This window comes from Urocitellus parryii, chromosome 14, assembly GCF_045843805.1.
Source record: "Urocitellus parryii isolate mUroPar1 chromosome 14, mUroPar1.hap1, whole genome shotgun sequence".
Taxonomy (NCBI): Eukaryota; Metazoa; Chordata; class Mammalia; order Rodentia; family Sciuridae; genus Urocitellus; species Urocitellus parryii.
Window position 1 is genome coordinate 8,778,267 of NC_135544.1, and position 24,633 is coordinate 8,802,899.

Genomic DNA, 24,633 nt, shown 5'->3' on the forward strand with positions numbered 1-24,633 from the left:
GTTTTTCCATTTAATTTCATTTTTCATCATTTTTACCCCTTTTGGATGGTTCACATCTGAGGGTCTCGGTGGATTAACTGGCCAATCAGATTTCATTATGAGCCCAAGTAGTTCTTATCATTAAACCTGTAATTTATTTCTTCTGTGTTTCATAAAATGTGAAATATTACCATTCTCCAGGAGCTTGAGGAGAGCAGAGATGCTCCATTAAGTTCAACACTGCTCCTCCGTAAGAGGCCGTAATTATATGCGGATTTTTTCTAACCGCTAAGTTTCTACTTGCAGATGCTAACAAAAGAAATAAGCTTTTAATCCAAACATAATTAATATGAATTACCTCCCCAGTACACCCTGGCTTTGCACCATTAAACTTAATTTTTGTTTTGCATGATAATTGTGTTATCATTACCGTTTATAGGAGAACTCAGGGACCCTCACTTTGTTTTCACTCAAGACCAAAGGGACTGGAAATGATTTCCCTCCCCTCTGCCAGGCACATGCCTGTGGACCAGGCTTCCTCACCCATCTCTCCCAGCCCCTGTGACTTGGGGAAGCTGGGGGCATGGGCCATATTGCCAGTTGCCATACCTTGTTCCAACAGAAAAGTGGAACATAGTCTAATCATACATCAGAGGATTTGCCACTTAGGAGACAGGCTCAGTCAGGGCTGCTGGGTAATCATCATCATCATCATCATTATTATCATAACTGTTGTTATTGTTCCTAACATAATGAGTACCACACAATTTCTTTGTAGCATGCTCCAGTTACCCTGGTATTGGTTATTTCTCACAACTATCTGGGGATCCTGGACTCTGAATTATTTAAATGAATCCCTAGAAAATCTTAGACTGAGCACCAAAGGTCTAGGATTTACTAAAGGCCCATTCGAGATTCTATCAAGGCAAATCTTCTCTCTTACCTCTGTGTGTCTCATTCTCTCTATCTCTCACACAACTTTATAAGGAACGTTGGTGCATTTTTTTTTAATCCGAGAAAGAAATTGAGAAGAGTCTTCTTCATTGACCAAAGAGTTAACAAATATCTACTATGAACTGTGAGGCATGGCCCCTGACACTATGAAATTCATAATGCAGTTGAGAGAGGAATATAGACACCTAAATATTTAAGAAAGTGGAAGAATTAAATAAGAACACCATCAGCAATGCTAAAGATGGCAAACAGAGTATCAGATAGCATGATCATTAGAGGAAGGAGAGATTGCAAATGTGTTCAGGGAAGGCAGGGGGGAACAAGAGCTTGGGCTGGACTTTGAGGAGAAGATAGGATTTGTAGAAGTGACTCCAGAGCCTAAGCACGGGGGGAAGTTAGGCACAGCCTGGAGGAAGAGACGCACAGACAGCGAGACAGGGCGTCTGGGGCCAGAAGACCAGGTCTTGAGTACAGACCGGGTGATGGGGACACACAGAATGATTTTTAAGTGAGGCAGAGTACTTAAAAGAAGTGGTATCTTCAAATGATCAGTATGAGGGTTCCTTGCAAGAGGGTCAGATAAGGGGACTGAGGCTAGGGAGGCCAGGGAATAATGACAACAATGACCTGCCATAGGGGGCTTGACTGGGCTGGAACTATAGGAAGGAAGAAAAGAAAGCGGGAAGGGGGGAGGAGAGAAGGGAGGAAGGAAGGAAGAGAGAGAGAGGAGAGAGGAAGGAAGGAAGGAAGGAAGGAAGGAAGGAAGGAAGGAAGGAAGGAGGGATAGGAAGAAAGGAAAGATTTAAAAAAGAATCTATGGTCTGGGTACCTGCCTGGAATCCCAGCAGCTCAGGAGGCTGAGGCAGGAGGATCACCAGTTCAAAGCCAGCCTCAGCAAAAGTGAGGCACTAAGCAACTCAATGAGACCCTGTCTCTAAATAAAATACAAAAAAAAAAAAAAAAAACAAAATAAGGATGGGGATGTGGCTCAGTGGTTGAGTGCCCTGAGTTCAATCTCCAGTACGCCCCCCCCCCACACACACAAAAAAAAACAATCTATGGGGCAAGAAAGGATAGGTGATAGAGGATGGAATACTTCACGTTACTTAGTAGGAGTTATCACTGTAAGTCCACTACAAATCACCCAAAGCATTGATTAATTATCATTCATGCTTAATGTAGATTAGCACCTGTGAATATTGTCTCTTGCTAACTAGATACTATTAGTATTAATATTTTTCCCTATTTGATCCTTCTACCATCCCTATGAAATTGTCCAGCATACTCTGGACATGTATATACTCTGTTACAGATATTTCATGGCTGGCAAAGGAAAGTCACTGAGATAGTAAAAAAAATTATCAAAAATATGATATTTTTTCAGTGGCCAAGTAATAACCATTGGTCTTCAGACTCTATCCTCAATAGTATTGTTCAAAGAGTTATAATGACAATTATAGGCAGCACCCAAGTCCCCTAATCTGCCACAAAGCCAAGAGTGTTCTCAAACCCAGAAGCCACACCACTTGATGACAGCCCTTGAGTCTATTTTCTCTGGGTTAGGGAGTGCGGCATTGAAATATTTAGTGTTTTCAAGCGTACCACACCACAAGGACAGTGCCAGAGCTCCTTCACCAGGATACTGGCCCTATTTTCCTTGTCAAGTTAGCCAACAACAACATGGGGGCCAGTTTGCTTGCACAGAGGTTCTGACTACAGCAAAAACCCTTCTATGAAAACAAGCCTTACCAATGGCCCAGAAGCTGCAAACAGGGACTAAATTTTTAATTAATATAAAAATAAATTTGACAAGCTCTGTACTTGGCTCTAAACAAATCCAATGAAACTCAGTAAGATAATCAGTATAAAGTCTTAAATCTAGGAGGAGGGAAGAAGAAAGGCATCCAGTATGATACCATCAAATAAAGTAGGTAAAAAAAAGTGAGAAAGGGATGAAAGAATAAAATCTGATAGGAAGAGAATAGTAAATGTGGGATGGATCACAACAGAAGAGGTCTAATGCCTTACTATGGGGTGGGATCACACTGGCTATGTCTCATGTGTCTCTTAAGAACAGTAAGCATGACAGTAGACTGAGAAACTGAGTCAAACAACACAGGTCCAGCACACAATCACCCAGGGGATTCTGGGGTTGGTCCCTTCTGAGCATGCATGCTATCTGGAGTTGAACTACTAAAAGGAAATGTGAATGGAGAGGAAAAATAAAGGGTTAGAGAGAAGGACCTAAAAGACACCTGTGGAACCCAGAATTATATGGCCCAGGGTGGAAAGGCCTAGAAAAGAGGAGATAAGTGGAACCCAGTTGACTTCACAGTAGGCTTTCAGCCACTATGAGCCATCTTTCCCTCCAAAAATGGTACCCAGGTGGTCTTCTCCATGTTTCTAGAAGAAAAAAAGAGCAAAGGTGGGTTTTGGCTGAGCTGCAGCAAGAACGTGTTAACCCCAGACTCATTTTCTTGAAATCATGGGCTTTAAAGATAACAAAAAAACCATCTTCACTTTTCCTGTTTCTTGAGCTTGCCTGCCTCTGTCTCTAACACTCAGGAAGCAGCCTCCTTCTAGATGGCTCCCTGCCTTAGTCACATTGCTCCGACATCTGATATCCAAAACTCCTCAGAATACAGAGAATGAAAATGACCTTCAGTGGACCTTCAGCCCATTCCTCTACCTCAGAGCAGGCATCTCAGCTGTATAAAACCGGTTTCCAAACTTCATTGATATTGCCTGCTGGGTGTTGCAGCCCATCTAGAGTGTAATCTGATCCAAAACATCTTGAAAGACATCCTGCAATCACTTCTTCAAATATACTTTGAAAGGAAAGTTTTAAGAGAGAGATGTGTAAAGAAAATTTTTTTAAAATAAAAAGAAGATGTATTGGAAGGAGAATACAAGATACCTTATCAGAATTCATAGAAAGCTAGAGAGAACAAGCTAGATCCAGGCCCTAGGAACACAAGTGGGAAGTCATTCCCCTTCTTCCTCCTTTCTGTACCTTCCCAGTCTTCTCCACATAGTTGAGGCTAAAGCCAGAGGACATGAGGCCTCGTCTGGTTTCAACTCACCAACCCAAGACGATAGATCTCTGTAGCTCACATGGGAAGGAATGGTCTTATGTCCAAATTGAATCATCAACTGAATGAGGCTGTTCCAGAGCAATCATGGAAGGCAGCACTGGGTATCCATCAGGAGTCCCATCTCTGGAGGTAGAGGGCTTAGAACCATGGACAAGTCACCTAACCTCTCCATGGCTCAGTTTACTCATCTGTAAAGTGGAGGCAATCCTAGTACATACCTTTTGGAGTTAATGAGGATTAATTAAGATAATATGTGTATTACATCAGTTCATATGTATAAAGTGATCTGATTAGGGCCTGTGCATCTTTAATTATTTGATAGGTATTTATTAGTTTTTAAACTAATAAATGGTTTAATAAACTAGTAGTTTACTAGTGTATAAAACTAGTAAATAGTTTTTAAACTAGTTTTTTTTTTCAGTTGTGGTGAACTAACTTGTTCACAAGTGCACATTCACACTCTGAAACTGGCATCATGCTATAAGAATTACCAGGTTTCACTCATCAAATAGTCTATAAAATGATAGAAATATTTTATCTATTAGGCAGAAAGCATGCATTTTGAAACTTACATGTCATAAATTGCATACCAGTAAGCTTTCTTAGGGACCTTTATAAACTTCTTTAATGAAATAATATATGTAAGTTATGGTCTGGATCTGAGGTGTTCCCCAGAAGTTCTTATGCTAATGCAGGAATGAAATGGTTAGATTGTGAGAGCTATAATCTAATTAGTGGATTCATCCATTTGATGTATTAATAATTTGAAAGGACTATTTTAGTTGGGGAGTAGTAGTAGGCAGGTAGGTTGTGGGTGGAGTGGCCCCCTTCCCCAACACACACACACACACATACTCTTTCTCTTTCTTTCTTTCTCTCTCTCTCTCTCTCTCTCTCTCTCTTTCTCCCCCCCTCTCTTTTCCTGGCTGCTATAAGCTAACTAGCTTTCCTCCACTTTCTGACTCTCTTTGGGCCATAGCAGTGGACTAAAGGACTCGGGGGATCATAAACTGAGATCTCCAAAACCAGGAGCCAAAATGAACTTTTCCTTCTTTAAGTTGTTCTTGCCAGGTACTTTGGTCACATCAATGGAAAGCAGACTGAAACCAAAACTGGCACCGGAGAGTGGGGTCATTGTTCCTCAGCCCTCCAGGCACTCAGAGGCTTCTGCAGTCACAGTCCCAGGAGGCCGGTTATACTTGAACTGGTGGCATTATCTACAGGGTGCTGGTTCTGCAAGATTTTGGAGGATTCTGGAGTTTGGGGGCCATGGAGATTTCTTTCTAGATTTCAAAGGAAGTCTGGGAAGCCAGGAAAAGCATAGCAGAGTTGGATTCCCTGTGGGAACCCCTAAGAGGGCAAGGTTAAGTCAAAGCTGGAATAGAGATGACCCCGGGTTAAGAGATACCAGTAATATAAAATAGCAACCAAAGCTAGCTTCTGGCTGTGGACAGAGCCCCGCTAAAGAGAGACTATGTGAGATGCAAGTGACAAAGCCACAGGGGCAGAGTTACACGAAGCCTTGGAAGAGAACATCTCATTTCCATGTCCCGGAAATGCTCAACATGGAGCTACAAGACTGTAGCTGGGTTTCAATCTTGCTTTGGTCCTAATCCTTCTCTCTATAAGCCTATTCATTCCTGTTGGAATGGGAACGTTATGCTGTGCCGTTCTATACTGTATGGAGGTAACTTGCTTTTGATTTTTACAGGGGCTTACAGCCATGAGTCTCAGATACAACTTTGTACTTGGACTTTTGGGCACGGCTGAACTGTTAACTGTAGGAACTCTTGGAAATGAACTGAATGTATGTTGCATTGTGAGATGGGCATGAGCTCTGGAGGGACCAGGTTTGGATATGAGGTAGCCCCCAAAATCCCTGTTGATGAAGGAAGTGAAATGATTACATTATGAGGACTGAAACTTAATCAATGGATTCATCCATTTGATGGATTAATAATTTGAAGATAGTACTTTACTGGGTGTTGACTCTAAGTATGATAAGCAGGTGGGGCCCGTCTAGTGGTAGGCCACTGTAGTGGGGGGTGGGGGTGCCCTGGAAGTATTTGCCTTCTCTATGCCCCCTTCCTGCCCCACTACTCTGCTTCCTATCTGCCATGAGTTGAATGGCCTTCCTCCATTCCCTTCTGCCATGATATTCTAACTCATCCTGGGCTCAAAGCAATGAAGTCAGCTGACCAGGGAGTGAGACCTCTGAAACTATAAGCAAAAATAAAACTTTCCTCCTCCAAGTTGTTCTTGTCAAGTATTCTGGTCACAGTAACAAGAACTAACACAGAAATATGTACGTTCAAGAATTTCTGCTAAATGCACAAACAATAAGATTTGGAAAAAATAAATTTTTCCCGTCATTGCTCCTGATAATCCCTGCTTGAATTTTGTCATTCTTTCTTCCCATCCTTTCTCTGTGATGGACATTTGAATCTAATTATAACCATTCTACATACCACCGTTTCCCAAAACTCTGTTCCACAGAACATTTGTGCATAAGGATGGTAATAAATATTGGATGGATAAAAGACTTCAGGGTGAAATAGTTGAAGAAGCAATAGGTTCAACCTCAGAACTCAGAACCTTAGTGTGGATGTGCATTGTGCAGTGTTGAAAGGGGCATTTCCCAAATACATTTGACATGAGAGCAAGTGTTCCAGAAACACACTTTGGAAAAATGCTACTCTCTAATTTCTTATTCTTCATACCATACACATTTCTGTAATTTTCATAATCTTCCCTCACATGCTTTTCTATCTCTACATAATATAATCCACTAAGAAGAGATGGCATAGATTATGTAACCATTCTGCTGTGGTTTCACATTTAGATTAATTTCAACTTTTTGCAAATATAAATAAAGTGGCAACTAACATCTCTTTAACATCCTATGTTAAAAAGAAGTGAAAATGTGTTTTAGGTTTTATTTCTTCAAACAGATTGCCAAAAGGAGAATTACTGGGTCAAAGGGCATTAACATCTTAAGTTCATGGCACATGAGGCCAATATATTTTTAAACCGGTCTGGATCCATTTTCACTAGCCGGCAGGGTATCATGGTGCCCACACACCACGCCCAGAGCAAGGCAAATGGCCAAAAAGCTAAAAATGGGGCTGCTGATGGTTCCTTTCAGCAACCTTCATTAGCACCACCTCTGGTCACAGCCTGTACAGCTGTCAGATCTGGTGCCAACTCCTCCACCGCCTTTCTCCTGCATCTCTATCCCCTTTGTCCTGAAGCATTGACTCCTAAGTGGCTCCAGATTGTCTAGTGTCTAAACTACTCCCACAGAGTAAAGGACATACCAATATCCCCTCTTACTAAGACTACAGGGCATAAAACGAGGTCCTGCTCCTAATAGATGGCAAGTAATTGTTTAACAACCAGCAATTCAATGGGACAAAGAACTCAATATGTATTGCCACTCTCTGTGGTGTAAATACTCTCACCAGGGTTGATTTCAAACTAACAACCTGGTCACTGAACAGTGAATGAGTCACTGAACTTGGAGTTGGGAAGAGATGTGCACCAGGGGCTCTTGTGAGCCAGTGGGGGCTGGATCCAAATGCCACTGCCTGTTTGTTGGCCTAAACATGGTTGCTGTCATGGAATTTCTTTCCTCTCCTCCCGGCATGATTCCCATTCCTATCTGGATTCTCCTGTGTATCAATCCATATCCAGGATCCAGGACACCAAAGGGCCTGCCCTGGGTGCCTACTCAGTGCCTGAGCTGCAGCCCTGTCTATGTTCATGCAGTACTGGGGCTTCAGCTTAATGCATTAAAAAAGTGGATGGGGTTCAACTGCTAAATGCCTTTGCCCACTGCCTTTGTGTCATCAACTCAGGCTGGCATTGCTATACAACTGTCCCTACTCCCATCCTCTCTTCTTTGACTTCAGTGTCTCAGACTGTCTTGCTTCATGCCTTTCCTCTCTGGCTCCTCACCTTCTAATCCACTTTGATATTTACCAAACTCCTGATCTCCTTCTTTGTTGCCAGTTTCCCACCCATGTACCCACGAATCAGATGACAAATTCAATTTCCATATTAGTGAACCACATTGGATGAGATTTTAAAATCATTCTCCCTCTCTCTGGCTGTTCCAGAACTCCCTTTGCCAACTTTCCTCCCCCATAAGCATATATCCACCTACTGAGGATTGAATAATCCCTCAGTCCTGTGAGTGGTCCCTCGTTCTGGCCAGCCCTCCATCCCCAGGACCAGACAGCGCTGTCCTCTCCATGTTCTCAACTGAGTGTGGTCAGAGATGCTTGACCTCCAGATGCAAAACCATCAGACTTCCATGATGAATTTGTTGGAACATAGGGCTGTACATTCCACCCATCAGACTAGACAACCTGAGACTGCCTATTCTAAATTAGACCATGGAGTCCCTCCGTCCCCTTGAGGAGATCCAGTACCACCAAGCCATGTCATGAGGAACAAGTGAAGTCTGCCACTCCTGGCGAAAGGAGTTCCAACAGGACACACTCTCCCCAGTGCATCCCACATTATGTCCTAGACAAGGGTCCCCTCTTTCCCTCCTGCTTATTTTTCTCCCATAGTTAATATACACAACCTTGAAGGACTTAAGAGGTGACCTCCACTAGGAAGAGTAAACTAGGGTTGCAGAAGAAGGCACAAGTGTAAAGCAAAAGGCAAAATGACAAGGAACAAAAGGAGATACCAAGGGGTGACAGAATATATATTCGCTAACACTGAAAGTTCTAGACCACTCCAAAAAATCCATAAATGATACCATTTATTTAAATACAGAGAAGTTGATGGATTACTTTTAAGATCACTGCCAGTATCCACATCCAGCTAAATGCATTGTTACCCCCAGGCAAATGTGCATGAAATAGTTAACAGTAATATTCCTGAGTTGAAGCAGGAAGGATGCTAACAGTGTTACAAGGAAGCATATGGATCCCCATATTTTTTCACCAAAGGCAATCTATTCTAAGCTTGGACTCAATCTGTAAGTTACTCTTCCCCCAAAATGAGTCAAGCTCAAACCTTCACCCTATCACAGTGTAGGGCACTATGCTGAATACAGGAGCAGCAGGCAGGGAGTAGGCAGTGAGAAACTGAAAGCTGGGATCATTCAAATAGAAATCCCATATGAAGTCAAGCTGGCAGTTGACATTTGGCTGATCACACTGGAGAAAACGCCCTTCCTAAGGAGCATCACCAGTAAAGATTCTGAAGTAAACCTTGAGGAACTGCATACACAGAGACAGATCACCGTCTGAGGTTAGTAATGAGGACTTTGAAACAAGGAACACAACATCCAAACCCAAACCATAGAGGGAACAAGTACAATACAGAGGCATATGCTATGGTTTGGATAAGTGTTCCACAAAGGCTTATGAGTTGAAGCTCAGACCCCAACTCATAGTGCTATTCGAAGGTGGCAGAACCTTTAAGAGGTGGGCCCAGGAAGAGGAAGTCCAGTCATTGGAGATATGCCATAAAAGGAATAGTGGGACTCCATTCCCTTCCTGGCTCTTTCTGGGCTTCCCCACTCCACTGAGGTGAGTCGATTCCTCAGCCATTTGCTCCTACCCTCACCACAGGCCCAAAGCAATGCTGCTAACCAAACGTAGACTGAGACCTCCAAGACTATAAGCCAAAATAAACCTTTCCTCTTTCTAAGTTGATCTATGTCGAGTATTTGTTACAACAACAGAAAACTGACTAACACAGCACAGGAGAAAAATATAGCAGAACCTGGAAGAAACAAAATACAGAGTAAATCATAATAAAAATTATCCCCTCCTCCTCACCCAGACACACATGGTTTGGTTAATTCCTTAATGAGGATGGATTGTAATTAATATAGAACTGTACACTATAATTATTGCATATAATTATGCTTGAGTTAACAATAGAGTAAATCATATATAGTTTGCTTTCTATCATGTAAGATATCAATTAATCTTTCTTTAGGGAGCATGAAGGGTACTTCATAATGTCCTTCCATAAAGGATACCTCGAGGAATGCCTATATCACATGGATCCCTTTGGAGATTTCACTCAAGACTGTGATGCTTAGAATTGCCAAAGCCAGCAGCTGCATCTGCCTTTACAGATTGATCCCTGCCTAGCAGACCAGCCCAGAGAAGAAGCAGCGAAGACAGACTATTGGCTGATCTAGAGCCTTCCTCAGAAGTGAGGTCACCTCTTGGTCCCCTTGTCACCGGGCTCTCATGTGAACTCCGCAGAGTGGTTCCAGAGGTCCCTGACTCCTCATTTCCAGACGCTGCCTGTCCTGAACCTGTTCTTCGTCTCTTGTCCCACCTTCTCCACCACATACCCTGGCACCTGCCTGGGCCATCCCCTTCCACTCCTTCCTAGTTCTCAAAGCATAATCTAGGCACCATTAATGCTCATCAAGTTCAATAGAGGAAGGATTACAGGCCTCCGGCTGCTCCAAGAGGCAAATCACATGTAGTTAATGAAACTTGAACCAATATTTGATGCAGATTGTTTTGTGAGTGTGTGTGTGTGTGTGTGTGTGTGTGTGTGTGAGAGAGAGAGAGAGAGAGAGAGAGAGAGAGAGATCTGATATGTGGTCAATGAAGAATCCTAGAGGGTTTGGGGTTGGGGAAGAGTGAGCCAAATTAAAGGCACCTTCTGTCTTGTTTCCCTTGCTTCCCACTCACGCCCTGCATGGTGTTCCTTACACAGGGCCACCGTCATTGCCTTGGAACGGCAGCTCCTTCTTCTAGGTGCCAGTGTCACTGTGGCACAACCCTTCCTCACCCCCACACCATGTTTCCTGGAGTGTGTGTAGGGGTGTCCTCTCAAGGAGTAGAGGGCTTTATCTTAGGTGAGAAAACTCCTTGAAGCTCAATGAATCCGTTTATTCTGGAGAAACATCTACTTCTCCTTATTTACTTGATTTGGCCCTTTACCCCTGCTCTCTAAAATGCTTTGCCCATCCATATCCACTGGACTCCATCAATTGGCTTTCTGGCCCTGAATTCCTCCCTCCATTCTGGGCTTCCTACAGCACTGAGCCTGGATGGCTGACTCAGTTCCCAAGCCCAGCCTTCTGCTGCTTGCCGATAACTCAAATAGTGATCCCCCAACGCCTCCCTTCTCCAGAGTTTAAACCCTTGACCCCCTCCAAGAGCCCCCCTAGCCAGCAGCCTCTTCACGACCCTAAAGGGAGTTGAGGGGGCTCGGAGGGCAGTCGGGATCCATCGCTCACTTGTACAGGCCCTAGCACCATCACCAGGGGCTCCCCGAGGGGGGCCAAGGATGTGCCCCCACCCCCAGCCTCCTCTCCACTCAGCCAGCTTTCAAAGGCCACCCTGAGACAGAGTAAGTGACACTAAAAACAGCGAGTCTCCCCCTTACCCACTCCACCCCCCGCCTGCCCACTGATAATAATGGGCCAAGACACTTTTATTATCATTATTAATTAGCACTTTCAAGCAATGGAATTAAATCAATATGGTGGACTGAAACTAATTTTAACAAGCCATTGAGATCAATCATTGGGACTTTTATCTACATAAATGCCACTAAACTCAGCTCGTTAGTGTAACATTAGCTGGAAAGAAAAAGAAGGGAGACTGGCGGGGTTTTAATTAGGAAGACATAAACCGAGCCACAATTTTTCTTCTTTGATTTGCTTTTAATCTCGTCTGCAAAGCTCTTCTGGTGCTGCCCAGACTGATTTTCAGTCCCAGGCCACTGGGATGGGAAGGGGAGGGGACAGAGAGAGGAGGTGAGAAGGGCAGGCAGCCAGGAATGCTACAGACGACTGCTTCACGGAGCTGACCCCAGAGGAAGAGCCAGGTCATCGCCCCACGGCCCCTCACTATCAACTCTCAGATTCTCCATCAGAGCCGACCAGAGCTCCCTTGGTATTCACCATTGCTCGTAGTTTGTCATTTCTGCATTATATGAAAATTGTTCTCGTTTGTGCAACAGATGAGCACGTCATATGTGCCTAGTACCCTGATCTGTGTAATAAGAGCATTTAAAAAATAAAACTTAGCAAGATGTGGTCTTACCCCCACTAAGAGCCTGCAGTTTGGTCTTAGATTTCTTTGTGTGTCTCCTCCCTATCTGACCTTATTAGGAGACTTGGTAAATGTTTGCGATATGTGTTAGTTAACTTTCCACCACTATAACAAAATTCCTGAAGTAATTGACTTATAAAGAGAAAAGGGTTGTTTTGGGAGCCTCCAGTCTATAATTGGTGGGGCAACATCATGGCAGGGCAGGTGGAAGAGGAAAACTACTCTCAAGAAAGAGAGTGAGAGGGGGTCAGGGTCCCCCAGTCTCCTCTGAGGACGTGCTGCCAATGGCACTACCTCTTAATGGTTCTACCATCTCCCAGTAGCACCATCCTGGGAACAAAGCCTTTAATACATGATCCTTGGGGGGACACATAGCCAAGCCATAGTGGAGTGAATAAGAACCCACATTTTACTTCTCTCCTCACACAGGCAAATGCACCCCATCACACTAAACCTTTCTTGGCCCTTGGGCACCTAAACCTCTGATCTTTCCCTCACTCAGTCTATCAACACCTTTCCTGCCTTCCTAACAAACTGCAACTTTTTATTCTCCCAGACCCAGTTGTAAACCACCTCATGAATAGAGGTACCTGGTTGGCTGGGCTCCCCCAGCAACTCATTTCTATTCTGTGACAGTCATCACCATGGGGCACTGCACTCTTCTGTCTAATCCTCTCTGCCTCCACTGAACTGTGAGCACCTTGAAGGCTGGACTTCAGCAATCTTTCTATCCCCAGTGACTCCTGCAGTACCTGGCACAGAGCCAACCTCTGTTCAGAATTGTCCATGACCATGCAGCTGTCAATGTGCATCACAGCCTCTCCCTCGCTTGGTATACTCTTGCAGTATTTCTTGCCACTACACCCCAACACATATCCACTGTTTTAGGTGTCTGTTCCATAGACCTTCATCCTCATTCTGGCTCACTCCATTTGCTCTGCTTCCAAGGAGTCTCTCCTCTCCAAATCATACTCTCCTTCCAAGCCTGTCTCAAGCCCTGCCTCCACTTCCACCCCATGCTGAGCTTCCTGATCACATGAGTCTTCCCTATTCTCTCTTTAGTTGGCCACCCATGCAGATCTTCTCAAAACCACCTTCTGTTACTAGCTATACGCTATGCTCTGACTTTCATGCTGAATTTGGAATAGTAATCTTCCCATATGGCCATGTCTCTGGGAAGCAAATGATTCCTCAGTGGAGCAGACTGTCTGGGGTCAAATTCCAGCTCTATTGCTCATTATATTCATTGAATTTGGTAAATTACCTAACCTTAACCATATCTCAGTTTCCTCACCTGTACAAGAGGAACGAAATGGTCCTATGTAGGGTTCTTGTAGAAACTTAATGGATTAATTCACATAAAGAGCTAAGCATTGTGCACATGGTAGTTGACCAATGTGTTTGATATTATTACCATCATTGCTATAATTGTTACTATTATGATTGCTTGGTGTGTTCTGATTTCATTCCCACCAAGCAAACTGTTGATTATCATTTGGCTTTCCTACAAAAAGAGGTCCCACCTGATCTGTTAGCAATCTGCATATTAGATATGTTTCTCATTGTGAATTAATTACTTGACCTTCTATATTCTATCATTCTTTTATAAGTTGGACTAGAGTAAATCAATGCATAAGTCCAGTTCATCCCTACATATAATAGCAATCAAATTTACAAGGCCAAAGTCCTTGATCTTGGTGACCACACCAAGCTATCACCAACTTGGGGCTCTGTCTGCAGAGTCAGCAAGGTATCATGGGTCATATGCCCTTTTGGTTCATTGTTTTACTTCTTTAAGTAAGTTACTTAAAATCTCCAAGCTTTGTTTTCTCCTCCATAAAATAGGCAAGATGGATGCATCAAAAAACCTGTGTTAAACAGGTGCCTGAAAGGATTGGATGGGAAAATGAGTGGGAAGCTCTTGAACATGGCCTTGCACCGATAGATGCTCACTAATGGTTAACTGCAAGAGCTATTATATATTATTTTACCACCCCATACTCTTTTCACGCTTACTACAATTTAAACAATACTTTACATTTTCAAGGGCTTAGTAAATAAATATTATCTACTTCTCATGTCAACCACTCCCACCTAACAGAGAAAGAAACTGGGAATAAACGAAGTTACTTCCTTGAACAGTGGTTTCCAGAGAATGGGAGTGCAGATGGGGAATGAGGTCAGGTAAAAAGTTTCAGTTAGACAGCATTCTTAAGTTCTGGAGCTCTATTGTGCAGCAAGGTGACTGTACTTAAAAATGTATTGTATCCTTGAAAAATAGCTGGGAATAGATCTTAAATGTTCTACATGCACACACACACACACACACGCACACACACGTGCACACACACACGCACATACATACATACACAAAACTATATAAGGTGGTAGTCATGTTAATTAGTTTGATTATGGTCATCATTTCACAGTGTATACATTATATCAAAGCATCATATTGTGCACCATAAATATATACAATTTTTATTTGTCAATTATATTTCAATTAGGCTAAAATAAAAAAATAAAGTCACTTTCTTAAGATCACATGGTATGTAAGTTACAAAGCAAGGATTTAAATGAGGGTTCTCCAAGAATCTAGTAATGAGCAACAACAATAAGAACTTTGGTGTCTTATTTAATTAGACTTTAAAATTAGTTTGAAATTTTGGCATTACTCTAGAGTCCTCTCCATGTCCTTCCATCGGTGGCTTTATTGGTCATACAAATAAGCTGCCAGAGGTTTTGAAGCCCTGGATCAAAAAACTAACCCACTTCCTCTATGACTGCCCATTAAGGGCCATGAGTCTGAGTACTGATAGAGTTTTCCACATCCTTTGGGCCTTTTTGCTGGATGCCTTGTCCTGGAGATGACCCATCACTGTGGCATCTCCAAGGAGCAGCTAGCATTAGGACAGACCAGCATAGAACCCAAGGTAGCAAAGGACGCTTCCCTTTGTTGTGATGGATGTCTGTCCATTCTTAGGTTATCAGGCAAGTTCACAAGTCACAGAAGCTTGGGGGAAAAAACACATTTTCTTCACAGTCACAGATCTGGCTGACTGCTATGCTGTGGAGCACCTCAAACCATACTGTTACCTTTCTGAAGAGTCCTCACCTCTGTTTCCCCACACCATAAGATGGGGAGCTAGAGGTCTTGAAGGCAGAAGCCCTCAGGCAAGGTGAACTGTGCCACTTCTCCCTGCACCAGCAAGCTATGCACATGCCGAGGTTCATGGACAACTTTGCTATATTTTTACTTAGAAATTAGGCAATTCAAATGCCTTCGAATCTTAAACCAAATTCACCACCATCCCCATACCTCACCATCCCCCTTTCCCCAACAAAAATATTCAAATTTCCTCACATTCAACAATGACACCACCAATTCTCAAAGTCTCCCAGACTCAAGACCCTGCAGTGGTTTTTCAGATTCCTTCATCATAATTCTCCAAATTCATGATATCGGTATCAGGTGTAGGTATTGGCTTGGTACTAAGCGTAGTCTTCGGTCATAGCCCTTCTTATAGCTGATTTGGAAATCTGTGGTAGTTCCCAGACCCCCCAGGGATAGAGTCCTCCTTTATCAATTCTAAATCAGGAATCTGTTAGTCAACTTTCTGTCACTATAACAAGATACATGACATAATTAAATTCTTCAGGGAAGAGTTTTATTCTGACTCATGGTTTTAGAGGTTCCTGTCCAGAGTTGGGCAGACCCATTGCTTTGGGAGCTTTTAGTAGGACTTTTCATTAGGCCCTGACTCCAAGAAGTGACACCACTTGCCATTAGAGCCATCTTAGGATGAGGCCTTTACACAAGGACCTCCGGGGGACATTCAATATCCAAACTGTAGCATGAGCTGCTTCTTTTTACCGGATTCATTTTTGGTGATGGGGATTCAATCCAGGTTCTCACGCTGACTAGACCAGGGCTCTCCCACTGAGCTACACCCTCAGCCTCATGTTCCGATCTTAAATTAGATAAGAGCACACAGATGTTTGTTTTGTTGTTGATACCTTCTATTTGCATATAAATACATTTGAATAAATAAAATACTTCATTATGAGATTTTAAATGTTAGAAAGGGTCTACAGTGGCCTCATATGGCCCCATCAAGTTTAGACTCACCAGCCTGTCATCTTAAGCCCTCCCCCAATCATCCAGTTTTTCTGTCACTAATTTACAACATGGTTCCTTCTTCTGTTGGTTATTTCCTATTGCCATCCCTCGGCTCTGCATTGCCACTACTAACCTCACATTTCCAAGATTTTGTTCATTCTGACCCCACATCTTTCCCTCTATCTATAGTGCAATCACTATTGTCCTGAAAGAACATAAATAAAACATGATCTCCCACATGAAGGTTGCTGGAGTTTACTCCAGGACACAGGTATGACTCCGTGGTAGACATACTTCCAGGTCCAGTGAACTCAGTCTGCCAAACACGCTCGGTGCTCAATGTGGAAAGAAGTCTTATCTCAAAAGTAACCAGTGAGATCCTCAAGAGCAAAGAGAGTCTAATGCATCTTTTAATTTCTTGCTACCTCTTAGCCAGCACTGAAATTATAAAATGTCAACCAACATCCCCACTAAAGAATGGATGGCATGAGATCAATTCTTAATTCTGATGGAACAGACAGAATCATCAAAACCTTTCTGTCCTTAATTCCTGGGTCCTTCAGTTGTTACAACCCTTTCCTACTTTTATGCTTAAGCCTGCTCAAATTGATTTCTGTTATTTTTTATCCAAACAATATTCATTAAGAAATGTGTATCCCACCTCATGAAAACAGAAGGGAGACCAGCAGAGTTGAGGAAGGAGCTCAGGAGGAAGGAGGAAAAGAGGAGGTACTAGGGGATGAAGGTGATCAAATTATATTATGTGCCTGTACAAATATGACATGGTGGATTCCAGTATTATGTGTAATTTATAATGCACCAATTAAAAATTACTTAATTAGTTAAAAAGAACGCATGTTCTAGACTCAAGGCAACTCAAGTTCATACCTCAATAAAAATTATAAACTATCATACCAGGGACCTTCAAAATTTTTCATAAACAATAATCTGTGAATGCCAAAGTGATACTGAATTAAATTAGGCGCTCAAGATCCATAGGTATTTCTCCATGGTCCAAACGTGAACCTCAGTCTCCTGACACTTAATCCAGTGTTTTTCTCATGCCCATCGGTTTTGTTTTATAGAGGTTATAAGGTTATTTTTCTTCTGAATCTTCATGTAGAAGTTCTTAATAGATGGAATTGACACACAACAGATTTGGCAGAGGACAAAGACACCAAACCTGTAGAAACTGAAAGAAAGAGGTGAGTGTGAGTCTGAGGTGGAAGAAAAATCTGGAATGTTCTCATCATGTTCTAATCCAAGAAGAAAAGTGAGAATCGCCCCTCTGTTAATTCTAGATGCTCTTTTAGACCTAATGACCAGGTTATCCAGTAACTAGTACCTTTGCCAATAGATAGCTGGAAACTATAGAATGTTCATTCATTCGTTAAGCACATATTTGTTGAATGTCTAGTTTGTGTCATGCCTTGTCCTTGGCACTAGGGGCATAGCAATGAATAAAACATAAAATCCTTACCCGTAGAGGGTTTCTCCTCTCGTGAGGGGAGACTTGACAATGAAGCAAATAGGTCACATATGTTTTATAGCCAATGTTAATCCATGCTGCATTGAAGAACACAGAGGAAAGGACAGCAGTAGTGTCGGGAGGTTAGGATAAACAGAGAAAGCTTCCCTGAGAACGCCACAGGCAGGCACCAGCACCTGGAGAATGAAATCTGGAATAGGGAAGGAAGGAAAGAAAGAATAAAGAATGAATGCAAAGCAGGTTTCAGTCGTTCCTGGAGAGCCCTTTAGGCTTTTCTGTGACCCAAGAAGATAACAAGGAATGAGAATTGTCAAGGCTCTCCTCCAAGGCAAAGACGTCCTAGGACTCGCAGGACCTACCATCAGCAAGCTGAAGAGGTAGCTAGCAAATCCTCTTTCTCAAGAGGTAAACAACAGAATGGAGACCTCAAGCACTAGCTTCCCTCTTTCAAATCAGACTTAAATTCCTTGGACATTTTCTTTCTCACATAGATATCACACCTTCCAATACAAACACATGTGCACTCAGGCACACACATTTACAGAATAACTAAAAGCAAGACACTCCCTCACTGCTTTTTAAAGTTTGGAGGCAAATTCTTAGAACTTCTGTGACTTCGACAAGTTATTTACGTGATAAATCTCTCAAGGCTGAAGAAATTGAATGGAGAGTTAAAGGAAGAACCTTGTGAACAGAAGCACTCTGAAATCTTACACGTAAAACAAAAATGTAAAGAAGATAATCAAATCAAATTAACTAGACATTACTCTATTTCTGAAACTCAAAAAGCTCTCTGTGATGCCATTTAGGAAACTTGAAGTCACTGATGTAATGATATCTCACCTTTCACCCATCCTCTGAATCAACATTGACCTTGTATTTTCTATGGACTTTGGAGTTAGATAGACATGGGTATAAATCCCAGTTCTGAGTTTTATAGGACTTACTTTGTGGCTTTTTTAATTTGTTTGTTTGTTTGTTTGTTTGTTCATTTGTTTAATTCTTTTTATTTCTTCACTGCACAATCGCTTTTACTTCTCATAGATCCCCAGGGAAATATCTGATTTTCTTTGAGACTATTTTTCTATCAGCTATGACATTAGACATCTAGGGACTTTGGAATTACAATGGCTTGTCTCAAATGTTTTCTAAGGTCTTTTTGTATTACTGTCTACCTTTTCTTTATAGAGATTTATTAAACCATGTCAGAAATTCAAGTGTGGCTCAACTGGCATACCATGTTCAGCAACACAGAAGACTCAATCTTTCTACTTCAGTATCCTATCTAATTGATTTCCATCATCAAGGGGAGGCCTGAGATTAGTGTAAAGAGTTTGAGCCACCATATCTGTATTATAGGGCAAGAGAACAAAAAGGCTCCCTTCAAAAGACCTGCTCAGAAGTTCCAACAATCCTTCCACTTACCTCTTACTTGCTATACCTCAGTTACAAGACCACACATCACTGCAAGAAACAGAATATGTGCCTCATTAAAAAAAAATGAGGACCTGATATTAAAGAGGAAAAGAAGAATAGATGTTTAGATGAACCACAAAGGATCTCCACTACAAGATTGTAACAAAGCACTGAGTACTACCAAAAGGTGGGAAAGGGCATAGAAGGTCATCCACGTGTCTCTCCACACTAAACAAGGGTATCACACCCTGTACATTCATGCCTGTGTGCCTTTCCCATGCTCATCACACTCCTGGAGGCTCATGGCCTTCTTTATCTAGTTGTCCTCTTTCCTGGAGATGGAAATAGTATATCTCCAGACAATCTTCTTTATCCATCACTCACCTCCCCACCTGTCAATATCTGTGTATAAAAAGTGTTAAAATGCCTATATTAGCTATACAGGCACTCCAACTAAAAGTACTATTATAGGCACTTTTAACTTCTTATAATTAGGTTTTTTCTTATTTATCAGAATATGCACCAGAATAAAAACACATCCTTGTGCTATATTAAGTGTGGGACATTTATGCATTACCATTATTTGTATTTTTTCTTCATTTGTCTCTCTGGACTATTCATTTTCCATGTTTTTCTTTCCCATTTCTTTGCCTGTTCTTTGGCTCTGTCAGTGGTATTCAAGGTAGGTCACCATTGAGTTCCACCGAGGGTCTATAAAATCAGGATTATGATATTGACTCTGTTGTATTAATGCTTTCAAGTCTGAATGGGTCTAACAAGTTAACACAGCTCCCAAGTTGTCTCAATCTTAAGAGAAAATCCTCTAGGTCCTTGACGGTAAGAAATGAAATCACAGCATTCCCCTTAGAGAATACCATTATAAACAGTATGGAAAAGCCATACTGCTCCCTTACAGGGTATGTGTAGATTCTCTGAGTGGTGGGAGTTCTCAGGTTATGTTGAGATAGCTTTTCCAACCTGTGCCTTCATCTTCATACCCCCATGATTGGGACAGATCACCAAGAAACTAACAAGACATAGGTCAGGAAAGAGTTATTGGAACACAGGCCTCCCTCCTGTACCCCAAAGTCCCTTCTGTCTCTCAGATTCACCTCCTGTATGTGTGCTGTAAGAAGTATAAGGGCAGGGATTGTAAACGTATGGATGGCTGACTTCGAATACCCTATGAAGAAAGGCCAAGAAACAGGAAGGAGGCATTCCCTGAGAATAAGACCTAAAGCCAGGGAAGACAAGCCACTTCTTGCAAGGCAATCATCAAAGCTGCACATAAATCTCTAGGCTCATCTCCCTTTTATGTTCTAAATTCTTTAATAAAGATATGCATAAATGTTACTTACTTATGTTTGTGGGTTATATTTTGCAAAAGGAGAAATCTCAGGTCAATAACTTGGTGCAGAGTTTAAAGAGGAGACAGTTTTCTCTTCCTCCTCAAAATTATAATTGCTGAGGAGACAAGAGAGGATTTACTTTTCCTAAGAAAAAGGATATTTTCATTATAAGAAAAATAATACTAAGTTGCCTGATAGAAAACTAACTAGGCTACAATGGAAAACACCTAATGTTTTTAATCCAAACACCTGAGTTTGGACCTCTATTTTTATCACCCATTGAATGTCTCCAAACCAGCCACTTTTCCTTCCTGCACCTCAGTTTCCTTAGCTATAAATGAGAGATAATAGAATTCATTTCAGGGTAATGTTATAAATATGAAATGAGGTTTAAATTGTGAATAAAAGTAGCACATATAATCTTAAGAGCATTATATATATATAACATATTTATATACAAATATATATATATATATATATATATATATATATATATATATATATATTAATACCTAATACTAAGGTACTCTCTCCCAAGCATTAAGAGCAATGGGAGAATCAGCTTATGTGAGCTCTACTATATATTGTCAAATATAGTTCATTTGGAAAGATAAGACAAAACCACTGGACATGGTCAGCAAAAAACAGCTCTCATTCCAAGGGCCAAGGACTCAATGTGGGGATTCTGCCCATGGCCAAGTGTGTCCATTCCATGTATATATTAAGGAATGGAGAAAAAAAAACTACATGAAGTTTCCATAAACCCACAGAACCCTCTAGGAGACGGATTTAAGCCAAAATTTCATGGATCACCAGAAGTTCCCACTTTGACCAGTGGATCACAATGTCACTTGGGATCACTAATGTCAATTCAGAGCTAATTCAGCATCTAGCAATTTCCTGAAAAGTCTGACGATTTCCTTCTCCCCAATGTATAGTATTCCTAGTAGATGGTCAAAGATACCTTTGGGGATGTTTTGTATAAATGTTTACAGATTCTAGTTGCAGCAGTGTTTTATGTTCTTCCTCAAGAAAACCAGCCTCCCCTTTGGTAAAGGAATTCCAGGACTTTGACCTGGATTATACCTGGAAACTAGGTAAGATGCTCAAATTCTCCATTGTAATCAGTCAAATTAAGTTTCTGGCCACCAGACCTAGAGTGTTTCTGTAATACAAAAAGGTTATACTTTAGTAGCTTGCCTATATGTTTCATTCCTAAGGACACAGTAATCAATTAGGCTCTGCCAAAGATCCCAGAAGATTGCCCTGTTTACCTCTATGTTCCTGATTCCCATTACGGTAATGATCTCTGGCAGTTTCGAGATACTCCTTGACCACTAACTCTCCACAGTCCCCATGGAAATCAGGGAGCACATATCATTAGCTGCTAATTGTCATGTGTATAAAGGAAGCCATCATAAGGCTCTTCAAAAAGGCTGATGCTTCTATCACTATGTATTTCCCAATTTTTTCCTTAATAAATTGTCTTCTAGGGTCTCTGGAAGGTAATAGTGAGTGTGGGGATTTGGGGAAAAGATGTGGTGTTTGCCTATGACAAATTCATTCTAATGTTCAATCTTATTAAATCTTAGAAGTCACTCATCTATATTGTGCCTCAACTGCACAGAATACAGTCCAATATTGAGTCAAAGCTTCAATCAACCAATCAGGTAAACAATTTTCAAAGCCAATTCTAACAAGAGATCTGTTATCTCTGATAAGTACACAAGCATAATCAATTAGGCCTGGTTCCTTTTATATTTTGTCCTCCTTGTTTTAACAACCACAGAATCCATTCCCACATATTCCCCTCAGAAGTATGCTGATGTGAATTAATAATGCTTTGCATTTATTTTGGAATATGATCTTTTTTTTTTTCAGGTCAGGTCAGACAGAGATAATGAAGGACAAAGTCTGGAGGCTGGAGGAAACCCTTTGCTAGGCACCTGCTCCAGTGAGGTTATCATTGGGTCGTCCACAAAGAGCAAGCTGATCTCACCAGCCCTAGAGGAGGAAGCTGCTTTCTCCAACAAAGGAGGCTTACAGAGACTGGGAGTTCAAGATTCTCAGTTTTCAACCAATCAAGGCAGTCACTCGGTATGACTGTGACTTCAAATTGCTGTAATTCTGCAATCCACATAACTAAAGGTTTAATTTTCGAGAATGGCCCTATATATGAAAAGAAATTATTTGCAGTCTCTATAAAATTATAGAGTACCAGTGAGTTGAAAATTTAAATGGATATTATGGTTTTAATCTGGAATGCCATCCAGAGAGAGGTTCGTGTGTTGAAGGCTTGGTCCCCAGAGCAGCAGTATTCAGAAACGGTGCTCTTGGGGGGATGATCAGATCAGAAGGGCTCTGATATCATCAGTGGATGATTTCACTGGTGGGTTAATAGCTTAATGGACTATTTGGAGGTGATGGAAATTGTAGGAGGTGGAAGCTAGTTGAAAGGAGTATGTCCTTGGGATATGCCCTTAGGGAATAAATTTGGTCCACAGTCCCTTTCTTTCTCTCTCCTCACCCCTTCTCTCTGTATGTCCCCCCCCCATCTCTATCTCTATGTCCCTTATATTCCTGGTTGATATCAGGTGAGATTTACTCTGCCACAATCTTTTACTATGACGTTCTGCCTTCCATCAGACCAAAGTAATGAACTAAACTGAATCATCTGAAACCATAAGCCAAAATAAATATTTTTCTAAACTGATTTTCTCAGGTCTTTTGTCCAGTGATGAAAAACTAACCTACCTAGTCTTGTCATTGTCTGTTGTTAATTTTTCCAACAGAGTTGGAAGCAGCCACTGTGTACCAGAGATCTTGTGGTTGTTATTATTATTATTATTATTGCCATTTTATTTGAGTACAGTAACTACCTGGTCCCCAAAAGGCATCAGTGCAACAAGCACTTTATTAGAAACAACTATTGGTGACAATTTATCATGCTAACACTCCATGCTGTGGATGAGAGTACCCGACTGCCATTGGCAAGGAGTTCTACGTGGATTCAAGATTAGGAAAAAAAAAAAAAAAAAACACTAAGCCCAGACATTTTCAAGAGGCTTTTTTCTGTGACTACTTCCACTACCAACATGATACCAGTCAGGAAAACAAACCTACTAGGTACAACCATGGAAAAATATTAATATAACCAAACAGTTACACGAGTTTCTTGAGTGGTGATAAAGCACAAAAAGGAAATGAAGTATCATAGAGCTCATAACTGAAGAAGGCAACGGGGACAATGGGAAGAAGCTAAGGTTATCAGAACAAGAAGCTTGGAGTGGAAGCCTCAAGAATCTGGAGTTCAAGCTAGGCATGGTGGCACATGCCTATAATCCCAGTGGCTAGGGAGGCTGAGGCAGGAGGATCATGAGTTCAAAGCCATGATCAGTAAAATTGAGGCACTAAGCAACTCGGTATGATCGTGTCTCTAAATAAAATGCCAAAAATAGGGTGGTGGGTGTGTTGATTAAAGGAGTTCAATCCCTAATTTACCCCCCACACTGAAAATAATAATAATAATAATAATAATAATAATAATAATAATAATCTGGAGCTCATACCAATAAAAACAGGACATGCTTAGATACAGCTAGCTCCTCAGGAGCTCCTAGGAGGAACCTGAGGAAGCTAGGACTCAGGACTCAGAAGAGAGGGTGCCCAATTACCAGCACCTCAAGGGTCAAAATGAGGCTGGTTCCAGGCATATTGAAGGAAGCTGAAGGTTGGCACTAAATTCCCTCCGGAGCAGAGTGTTCTTGATGGGCAATAGGCTAAGAAGTAAATAAGAGCAGAAGAACTTCCTTTCCTCTTGCCTTTCATTTCTTTCTAGAGTCTCCCACTAAAGGACTTACCAGGCAACCAGATGACAATGGAGAAAGGTTGCCTGGGAGTCCCAGCCCTGGCGTCACAGAGCAGAAAACAGGGGGTTACCTGGAAGTGAAAGGCAATAGCCTCATAACCAATACAAATGTATCTTATTAAAACTGACATCAAAAAGGAAAACCTGTATTTTCTGACCATTAAATAAATTTAAATTTCAGCAGAAGTCAAAAATCATCCTCCAAAGCCACCTACAAACCTGAACTACTTCACTAACAAGTTCTACCAATTACTCAAAGAAGGAATCATTCCAATTATAAACAGTCCCTTCCTAACTCACAACTTGAAGTTA